Source organism: Lacerta agilis, chromosome 8, assembly GCF_009819535.1.
Source record: "Lacerta agilis isolate rLacAgi1 chromosome 8, rLacAgi1.pri, whole genome shotgun sequence".
Classification (NCBI taxonomy): Eukaryota; Metazoa; Chordata; class Lepidosauria; order Squamata; family Lacertidae; genus Lacerta; species Lacerta agilis.
In genome coordinates this window covers 35,793,816-35,805,155 of record NC_046319.1, presented here as the reverse complement: position 1 = coordinate 35,805,155, position 11,340 = coordinate 35,793,816, and the positions used below count along the sequence as shown (strand labels likewise).

Sequence of the window (11,340 nt, the reverse complement as noted above, 5' to 3'; positions counted from 1 at the left end):
AACGCACAGTTATTGTATCAGTGTATTGTATTGCTGTCGGAATACGCTGCGTGGATCCGTTAAAAGATCCGCGGTTGTTTCATTTGCTTTAATGGGTTTTTGAGAATTACTTTTAGTATCTTTACGCGTGAAAGCAAAAGTGAAAGTAGGAATGAACAGTTGGTTTACCAATAAGATTAATCCGCCTTTTATTTGTAGTTCCGGCAATATTTGAAGTTATCAATGAACGTTAAACCTGCTTCCCGCCTTTTTGGAGGGCAGCAACAGTGGTTTTATTGGTTGAAGTGTCAATCGTGATGTCACATCTGTTCCCTAATAAAAGGCTGAGGCTCCCCGCTTAGGCACGTTCATTTTACGTTTTGTTTTAGTTGGGTTTCAGTTCAGGTCAAGTTTAGTTTAAGGGATTTTGGGAGCGGGCTGGTTGGGTTGGATGGGTTTTGCTTTTAGTTAGGTTTAGTTCGCGGAAGATATTCGGTTTAGCCTTAGTTAGGTTTCTTAGGTTTAGCCTAGGGCTAGAATTGCGGAAGATATTCGGTTTAGATTTCGATTAATTTAGTATCGCGGAAGAATTGGCGCGCAGGGACTTAGAGCTCAGGGAAACCTAGCTTAGGGCCACAAGACGAGCCTATGCGCGTTTTGCCAAAGCCATGAAAGAAAGATCTGGTGTCTGTCGTCATTTGGGGTAAAGGGGGTAAAGGTTTTAAGAATTTTAATTTCAATGCAATGTCCTTGGTTTGGTCTACATGGTTCAGATTCAGGGCGTCCTTTGGTTTTCGAGGCATCCTTTAGTTTCCGAGGCGTTATTTTAGTTAGAAGGCATTCAAGAACTCACACCCTTCGGAGTCATTTTCCGTCTTACTCAGCTTCCTTCAGATTGTGAGACTTGGCCGGCGCCCGTGCTCATAAGCACGTGGAACGCTGGCCGCTTTTCCCCGCTACTGGTACCTCGTGCATGGGCAGGCTAAGTTTGTGCACGAGGAGCTCCAGCACCCGAACCCCGACATATTGCAGGATGCACTCCCACAGGAAAGAAAGCACCAATCTGGAGGGTCCCAAGATCTGCAGAAGCTTTGTCGTGGCTTCATGGTGAGTCTGTGCAGCAAATGCAACAGGTCCAAGTAGTCCAGTGGAAAGGCTGCTGAAGGACCAGCCCAGTCCCCGCCAAACAGAGCTGCATCTCCAACTTAATCCCCACTGCCTTGTCAGCACCTCTAGAGTCAGGAGACAATCTGGCCCCAAAACAAACCTAAGCATCGTTTGGAATTGGGCAATTCCCTTCCCACGCATGCATATCCAACAAAGCCTGCAGCCTTTTAATTGTGCATGGCAGGGGGAACAAACCACGAGGCAGCAATATTTGAATCATCCTTATGACAGACGTCACTGGGCTCATCCTGTGGACGAGGAGTCATCACTGGGTGTGCCTTTCTGAAGACAGGCGTGGAGTTCTTGGGGCTTAGGAACATTAGACATCCAAACACCCTTCCCAGAACAAGGGCAGGCACCCGAAACAACTTTAAGACAGATGCTGCTCCATTACTCTGACAAGGGCAGTGGGTGTGGATGCCCATTTTCCCAGCTCAAAAGGACTGCCAAAGTGCTGTAGCAAAAGGAGTCAGCTTGCTCATCACTGTCAGCTTGTTTGCAAAGGAGGCTTAAGAAGCAGTTGATAAGCCTGGCTGCACAGAAAACAGCTGCTTTGTCTTTAAAGTAAAACCCAGCAGCACTTACACAGGGCTCAATTTCAAAAAGTTTAAAGTGTGAACATTCTTCCACCGATCCTCACAACAGCCCTGTAAGGCAGGCTAGTTCTCGAAGATGCCTCCTTCATCTAGTGTCAAAATGAACTTCGTGACATATATTTTTTAAAACACTTGATTCCCCCCACATTGTTTTGACAATTTCATTGTCTGCTGACTTTAAAGTCTGTGTCATTCTTTTAAATTAATCTTTTATACAGCATAAAAAATTAAAAAGAAAATAAGCTGTATATATTAAACAAACAAACAAACAAACAAACAGTGTTTGCCATTAGTTCACATGACTTTAAAAGTGGGGTTGGACCATGTCATGGAGGATTAGGTCACTAGTTGCTTTGTGCCCCACCCTGGCCCTTTTGTCCATCCCTCTGCAACCAAGGGTCTGGCTGTGTATAAAAACTTTGGGAGCTTCTTCATGAACTATTTATTGATCCTTCATCCCAATTTGTTTGTGGGGAGGTTGGATGACGTTGTGTCAATCACATGTTACCCCACACTTTTTTTGTTTTGTTTTGTTATCGTAAAAAGTCAGATAACTGTTCCATTGAGCTAAGCTCTGTTCCATCTAGGTAAGGTCTTTCTCTTTGCTTGACAGGAGCTCCCTCAAATCAAGAGTTATTGATAAGAGCAGGAGGATCTGTGATTCTGGGTGCTCACAGACAACCTGTTTATGGAGCATTCATCCTGATCTGTCTGCAGGATGATGCTGAGTGAAAGCAAGTGCTATCTCACACTTACTTTTCAGTACATTACCCCCCTCACTATCCTTATTGCAAAAAGGCAAGGCATTCGGGAAATTGGGTTTATTGCGCAAGATCTCCCAATCAACTATAACTGTGCATCCTGAAATTACATATATTATAATATACTTTCAAAATGTTTTATAGAGTGTTTATAGTGTGTATTTTTATGATTTGTAGATTATTCATTCATATAAAAGATTCTATACCACTGTTCATACAAAAAAATCAAAGTGGTTTACAACAATAGGACACCAACTTATGTCCTGAATGAATTCTATGGTTTTTAAAGAAATGTTTCAAGCTGCCTTGAAGGGGTTTATTTCCTGAGACACAGGTAATAAATATCAGAATACAAACAAACTGTTATGAAAATAAACATGGGTGAGTGCGGGGAGAGGAAAAAAGGGCAATATATGTCACCTAAAGGTAACCGTTAAGTCCAGTTGCGGATGACTCTGGGGTTGTGGCGCTCATCTCGCTTTACTGGCCGAGGGAGCCGGCGTACAGCTTCCGGGTCATGTGGCCAGCATGAGAAAGCTGCTTCTGGCGAACCAGAGCAGCGCACGGAAATGCTGTTTACCTTCCCACTGGAGCAGTACTTTTTATCTACTTGCACTTTGACGTGCTTTTGAACTGCTAGGTGGGCAGGAGCTGGGCCCGGGCAATGGGAGCTCACCCCGTTGCGGGGATTCGAACCGCCAACCTTCTGATCGGCAAGCCCTAGGCTCAGTGGCTTAGACCACAGCGCCACCCACCACCTAGATCCCCTTAAAAAGAAACATGGGAAAGTTCTGTTGATAAATAAGTAAAGAAATATGCTAAGTGTCCCCCGGATGCTATATTTGAAGTAACTGAAAGTCTTGGACAATCTTCAAAGGCTGTCCCACACAAATCCTGTTGCAGTAATCTAATCTGCATTTTATCACGGCATGGATGACTGTCTGTGGCCAGATCATGGTTATCCATGAAGGACTGCAGCTGGCGCCCCAACCAATATCTTTTACATACTAGGAAAACCAAGATAACAAAATATGCCTTCTTATGGAAAATACTTTCTTCCCCACAACAAAGGAGAAACTGTAACTGGATTAATTTGCTGCAGTGATTTAGAAAGTCTTTTAGAAGAAACATTCATTTCTCCTAATCTGCGACAAATGCACCTGATCCTAACCCCAAAGTTGATTATCCTTATGTGCACTGTCCACATCTCCAGTAATGCTTGCTTGTCTGATGTTAGGTCTGCTTGCCATAGAATGGGCGTGAACTGTGTTGGACTAGCACGCTCAAATCACCATAACAAGAAAACGTCACATAGGAGGACATGCACAGAGCATCAGTAGTCCTGGGAAAAGTACAGTTCCCAGTGCTCCTGGGTCACTGCCATAGCAGCAGGAGCTGGAGGGGAAAATGGGGACGCAGACCTCCCATCCTTTCTCATGCCACTGACAGGGGAACAACCAGTTAAGCAAGTGTAAGGGACAGGGTTTGGAGGTTGGTGGGTTGGTGGGAGGAAGGAGTTATGTTTTTCTCCAGCTCGAATGAAAATCCAAGCTGGCAGAAGTACTTGCAGGATGCAATCTTCTCCTGGTATTTAAGTGAGCATTATGAGTCAAAGAGGTTCATATCAGGGATAGTAACAGAATGTCAATTTGGTTTTGTCCCAATTTTGCAGTTTCAGATACTTGCAGAATGGTTTCTATATGGAAATTTGGTGGACGGAGTCTGGAAAGTGTTTCCCTTGTGGAAAAACGGAACAGCTAATGAAAGTTGGGTTTTCAAGATGTAAGCAATTCAGTTCCCCCCTTTTATTTATTTTTAATTGCACAGTAAATAAAAAAGGAGAGGGACCATAAAAGAAACTGTTGCTTCAAACTTGTGAGAGTTCATGAAAAGCCCATCACAAATGAAGCTGCATGACAACCACACACAGCCAAATCCCAAATGATGAAGAAACCATTTTGCAGTTGCAGGACATCTTAGGTCAATGTAACGGCTCCATTCAGTTCATTCCTAATTCATAATCTGAGCAAGTCTGACCCCTCCCCAAATCATTAGCCACAACACTGCATTGCTATTTTTTTAATCTCTCTTTTTATTTATTTACTTACATACCTCTTAGTGGCCAAAATGGCATCTAAATGGTTTACAGGCAAAAATTCAACTACAAACCAATGTGTACATGCATAATTATAATTAAAATACACCATAAACCAATTTTACCAAAACATTAAAGTAGACACCCACAATTAAAATGTACAACAAAACAAGTCCATTGAAACAGAACAGTAATAAAAAGAAAGCGCCCACACTCACCCACACCCACTCACCCACACCATACTTTTTCGTGTTTTTTAGGTGTTTTTTTTTACTAAAAAATAATGTTAAAAGGGGGGTAGTCTTATACATGGGAGCAATCTCCCCCCATTTTCTTAATTTTGAGTTCCCCAAAATAGGGGGCGTCTTATACACGGGGGGCTTGTTATACACATAAAAATACGGTGTGTGTGTGTGTGTGTGTGTGTGAATGAGGTTCAAGTCAGGAGATCAGAGGAATGCTTGTCTATAAACAGATGTGTCTTCAAGAGCAGGCAGAATGCCAATACTGATGGGACCTCTCATATTTCAGCAGGGAGAGCATCCCATAACACTGGCCACCAATGAAAAAAGCACAACTCTGCATTACCACAAGCCAATGATAATCAGGCCATGGCAAGTGACTTGGTTCCATTTGTTGATCTCACCAGGCAATGGAGGAGAAGGCAAGTCTTTTGGGTAACTTGATCCCATGGTTGCTAGACACCAACTTCTTACCAGAGCAAGCCCCACCTATTCACTGTTATGATGTCATAGTATACAAACTGGGCAGTGCTTTCTACTCAACAATGAATGAAGGGGGACTTCATGTAGTACTAACTATTCATGGTGGCATGATTAAAAGGAAAATATATATATGAAAAAAAATCTCTCTAGCATTCAAGTTACAGCCAGTATTGGCAATTATGAATATTTCCTGAAGAATGTTACGTGACCCCTTATTAGCGCTTGGATGTCTAGCAAAGGGAATCAGAAAGGAAATTACATGAGTAGTTTTCGAATTAGCAGCCTGGACTGAACAGACAATAAAACTTCTCTCGGCAGAGCAAATTGAGGAGGAACATTTCGTGTGCTTTTAAGAAACTTAAGATTCCCCAAACTCTCATCAGCTCTGACTTGCTCATTAAGGGAAGACAAATGATTCACTTTGGGAGATTGTTTGAAACCAGTTGACTTGGGCTGACTTAATTCTTCTGGGCTGACTTAATTCTTCTGGGCAGTTTAGAGTGAGGTCATGCATGATGAACTGATTATGAAATCTAAATACAGCATATCATAAAAATACTGAGACTTTAAGAAGCTGACTATACTATTTGTTGAAAGCTATTTTTCATATTTAGGCAATATCCCTTTCCCCTTTGCGCGTGTGTGTGTATATATATATATATATATATAATATATATATATTCCATTGCAACAACATTCAGTGTTGCTTGAGAAGAATTGTCTCATGTACTCATTTGAACCCATGAGGTTTCATATATAACTTATTTTACATAGTCACATATACATCTTGGCACCTAATTTTGAGGGGAGAATTGAGTCAAATAAGGGCACTTCCAGAAGGAGATTCTGACTAAACATCAGGAAAAACTTTCTGACAGTAAAAGCTGTTTGACGGTGCAACGGACTTGCTCGGATGGTGGCGGTCAGTCCTTCATTGGAGATTTTAAAGCAGAGGTTGAATGGCCATCTGTCATGGATCCTTTAGCTGAGATTCTTGCATTGCAGAGGATTGGACTAGATGACCCTCGAGGCCCCTCCCAACTTTACAATTTTATGATTCTATGGCTCATTTATTGAGCCTTCATGCTGATTTGTTTTCAGGGAGATTAAATGACATTGGCTATTTAACGAGAATGCATTCTGCTTTGTTTGCGGGAAAGTTAGATGATGTTGGGTTAAAGGAAGTGCTATCCCACACTGACCAGTGCCTTCCCCCATCATTTTCCATATAAAAAAAATCTGGTCTTTGGGGAAAACAGGTTTGTTGAGCAACACTGGACAATTAGAGAAGTTATTCTGTGTCTCCCTAATGATATACCAGCTGGAAACAAAGTGTGGAAAACTCAGCTTCCACTCCATCAAAACTAAAGACCAGCAAAATTCTCTTCCTGTATCAGTTATGAGTGCAAATGATGTGTGACAATATGAGTTTTTTTTTTTAAGGGTGTGACAGCTGTGGACAGTTACCTTGGCAGTATGAATTAACTCTAGATGAGCTTATCTCCTGCTGTGTGGTGGTTAGAGTATCAAATTGGAATCTGGGAGACCAAGGTTCATCTCCTCCGCTCAGTCAGGAAGCCCACTAGATGACTTTGGGGTCCCCGTCTCTCAGTCTAACCTCCCCCACAGGGTTATGGTGAAGAGGAAATGAGGAGGTAGAAATGTAAGCCAGCGTGATCTCATTGGAGGAAAGATGCACTATACACTATAATATTTTTAAAGACATGAATAGTTTTTTTTAATTCAGGGATATGGAAACTGTTGCCCTCCAGATACTGTTGTATTACCATCAACCTCCACCATGTCCAATCTATTCAGTAGGGAAGATACAGAAAACACCTCACATTCCTTCCTTTGATGGTTTAGCACCAGCAATTAAGTGACTTAGCTTCCTTTGCGAGAGCAGCCCCAAATAAGCATTAGAATGTTGTCTCCACAGTTTGCTTTCTAGTTTTCTTTACATATGTCCAATTCATTCACTTTATATATAAAAAGCTACTTAAGAGTCTAGGTCTCCTGGTGGGAATGGGGGGGGGGATGAGCATGAAGATGAGCAAGGAATTATCCAAAGGTCTCTTCCTTTGGATTGCCTAACAGTTATGGAAACTATGCTCAGGTGTAGTTCAGAACTTTTCTTGAACTAGTTCAAAGAACTTCATTCAGCTGAACTAGTTCATTCCAAGCACTGAGAACAGCTAATGTACCAACAAGCTGGACCATCCCATAGAGCAGGCATAGGCAAACTCGGCCCTCCAAATGTTTTGGGACTACAACTCCCATCATCCCTAGCCAACAGGACCAGTGGTCAGGGATGATGGGAGTTGTAGTCCCAAAACATCTGGAGGGCCGAGTTTGCCTATGCCTGCCATAGAGCTTCTACCTTGTCAGGGTTCCTCTTCCATTTATTTGCCCTAATCCACCCTGTGAACAAACTAGACACTAGTTCAGCACTTCCACAAAATCCTTTAAAAGTGCTTGATTTGGCTCAAAGTAAAGAGCAAAGCCTCCTATTGGTGCTTATATTTGGCTCTGAGAATGGCTGTTCGTTTTTCTTCCACGATGTTAGAAAAAGAACATTCTTTTTTTTTGCTGTGATGGGCAGAGCAGAAGCTGGCACAATTAGTGAATTTTCTATTCCTGGTTTGTGGAAAACTTTCTATTAGAAGCCTTTGAAATAAAAACCCCGTCTTTTTTATCCTATAGGACTTCCTCCCTTGGAACGTCTCGAGTTCTGCAACGCAATCCCACTAGACTGGTAACTTGCATATCTGAAAAAAGAAAGATCTTAAAGAAAAATGTATGGATGTTTGAACCTCATCCAAAGCAGTGGATATTTAAAAATAAAGGATATACATAATTAGGGTGGTCATTTATACCTTGCCAAAAAAGAGAGAGGGAAACACATGGCCAAGAAAGGTTTGCATACAATTTGCATATGCTAATGAATATGTGAAAATGCCATTTTGGAAATAATAACCGTAATTTAAATAGAAAAGCAATAAAGTGTGGAATACTGCAACCAGATGATCTGTGTGCCTTTTTAGTCTTCTGCCGTGGTGCTGTTGAAAGTCTGCTGCAAGGCTCCGCTCCCACCCTCCAGTCTCTATTCTTAGGGCAGAGTGACTCCAGTGCTGCTAAACATTATGTATGAAGCCATCAGTAGCAGTCCTGGGTGGGGCAAAATGTCATCAGTATAAAGATGGCACACACAGCTCTACTTCTCCAAAACTTCTGAGTCAGGAAAAGCTGTGCATGATCTGAACCATTGTCTGGGCACAATAGCAGACTGGATAAGGGCCAATAAACTGAGTTTGAACATGGCAAGGACAGAGGCACTGCGGTTCCCATGTCTGGGAGACTGGCTATCTGGATGTGGTCGCACTACCTGTGAAAGAACCAGGAGTTGCTGGCGATTGAAGCTGAGACCTTTTGCATGCAAGGCAGATGCTCTACGAGTAACCTGCATCCCTTCCCAGACAGGATGGAGATCTGTCTACCTCCCAGTGTTTCAGTTGGACTGGTTCCTCCATCTCCCAGCAGCCACCACATGTTATGCCAGTGAGTTACTGTTCTTTTCTTAGCTACAACTCCTTCCTTACGGTAGTAGGTAATTCTATGCCAATAATAAATTCTGCACATAGTGCACACACATAGAATTTGATGCACTGGTTTGTGATCCATGCGTTTCAATGGTGCATGCACGAGAGAAGCACATGCGCAGCAAATGGTACCTTTGTCCCACTGATGTTTACAAAGCATCATTTATCTTCTTCTACAATATCAACCCTAACTTCTTTTTTTCCAAGGGAAATCTTTCAAACATTTCATATTCTGAAGCCTCCCCCCCCCCGACCGCTCGTCCTGACACTACATCTCCAAAAGTACAATTTGACAGGTATTAATTTTGAAAACAAATGGTAGGCTTTAAAGATCTGTTACTACAGCAAAATGAAAGGGGGGCAGAGGAGGGGAGGGTCTGAGCCGCAGCATGTTTTAATTGTGCACTGGAAACTTTATAAACAAAAGAGACGAAAGCATCATTTTTAATCACGATCTCAACCAGAACAATAATTATGATAAATCCTTCGTCAGCCCAGCTCAAAAGCCCTTATGGAGGTAGGAGGAAATTAGGGAACTATTGTCTCAAAACGTGCAGTAGAAATGTTTTCCAGCTTTTCTGACATATGGAATTCCACATGGCTTGCAATCAGATGGTCTCCAAATCACACTTGTTCAATTGCTAAACTCCTTGGCAGTTTAACATAAACAAGCATTGGATTCATTAAACTGCTTTATTTTGTAGGGGGGGAGGGAAGACGCATTCTAATTAGTTGCAACAGCTGAAGGTTTACAATTTGAACACATCAAGAGCTTGATTTTTCAAAAGGTATCAGAACCCATGACATGTCGGTAAGTTGATCATTAGCATTTTGAGCGGATGGGGTTATGCAGTGTAAAATAATAGGAAAATATTTTTAACTTACCTTTGATGGCTCTGGAAAATATCACATTTTTTGGATCTTGTAAACAAAACGAGGAGCACAACTCAACAAACACCTGTTTATTTTTAAAAATGAAAAGGCTGCGATATTCAAAACAGGACAAGGAATGCTTCCGACTGTGTGATTAATTCTCTTTGCAAGTTCCTTTGCATATATTCAGACTGATCCTCTGGCCTGTGCAGCTTTAGGGCTTAATTCAGACCATGCTTCAATCTCCCTTAAAAAACAACAACAGAACACAAGAAAACCACTACACACCAAACAAACTAGTTTCAAATGCATTGACCCTAGAATGTGTGAAACAACAACAACAACAACAACAGGCCTGAGCATGTATAGCAAGAGCGAGGAAGCTTTTTCAGCCTGAGGGCCACATTCCCTTCTGGGCGACCTTATAGGCCAAGGGTACACATGTCAGGCAAAAGTGGGCGGAGCAAAAATGTAAATTTACTCATTGTATAGTCGGCTGGTTTCTACACACACTCACATACCCCCCTCTCTCCTCCATCCAGAAAATCAAGACTCATCATCAGAGTTCATGAACACATCCCAGCCAGAATCTGGAGCAGGGCCAGTGAGCAATTTGGCCTGGCAATAGAAAGGGTGTGGCTAAGTCACACTCTATCATCCCAAGGGTTGATAGAGAAATTTTGAGGGTCATATTCACCCCCAAGGCCTGACATTTCCCCATTCCTGATGTAGAATATTTACTTGCAAGAACATAATAAGAGCCTGCAGGATCAGGCCCATCTAGTCCAGCATCCTGTTCTCACAGTGGCCAACCAGATGCCTATTCTTGGAAGCGCCGAAGCAGGATCTGAGCATAAGAACACTCCCCCTGCTGTGGTCTCTAGTAACTGGTACTCTGAAACATTATTACTTTGTGAAGGCAGAACATAGCTATCATGGATAGTAGAAGAAGAAGAAGAGTTTGGATTTGATATCCCGCTTTTCACTACCCGAAGGAGTCTCAAAGCGGCTAACATTCTCCTTTCCCTTCCTCCCCCACAACAAACACTCTGTGAGGTGAGTGGGGCTGAGAGACTTCAAAGAAGTGTGACTAGCCCAAGGTCACCCAGCAGCTGCATGTGGAGGAGTGGAGACACAAACCCGGTTCCCCAGATTACGAGTCTACCGCTCTTAACCACTACACCATGCTGGCTACACCATTGATAGCCTTCTCTTTTTTGAATTTGTCCATTTTTAAAGTCATCCAAGTTGGTGGGCCATCACGGCGTCCTGTGGGAGTGATTTCCACCATTTAACCATGCACTGCATGAAGGAGTCCTTTCTATTCTCTGTCCTGAATCTTCCAACATTCGGCTGCATTGGATGTCCCCAAGGATGAAACAAGAACATGAATATAATGAGTCCATGTACATTAAATAGATTTAACAAAAAATGCCAGAAAACTTCCACAAGATTAAATAGCCCCACATCAAGCCCCACTCATGAGCTTCCAAAAGTAGTCTGTACTTTTGGAAACATAATGGCAGACTAGCTGGATTTTGGCCT

At 42.4% G+C, this 11,340-nt stretch overlaps 1 long non-coding RNA gene across 1 annotated transcript; it reads left to right on the top strand.

The window, feature by feature from the left end:
• Positions 1–1,010: 1,010 nt before the first annotated feature.
• On the top strand, positions 1,011–8,180 carry LOC117052185. The gene is made up of 2 exons (XR_004427225.1): positions 1,011–1,086; positions 8,027–8,180. It is a non-coding gene; the product is annotated as an uncharacterized LOC117052185 (long non-coding RNA).
• Positions 8,181–11,340: the final 3,160 nt, after the last annotated feature.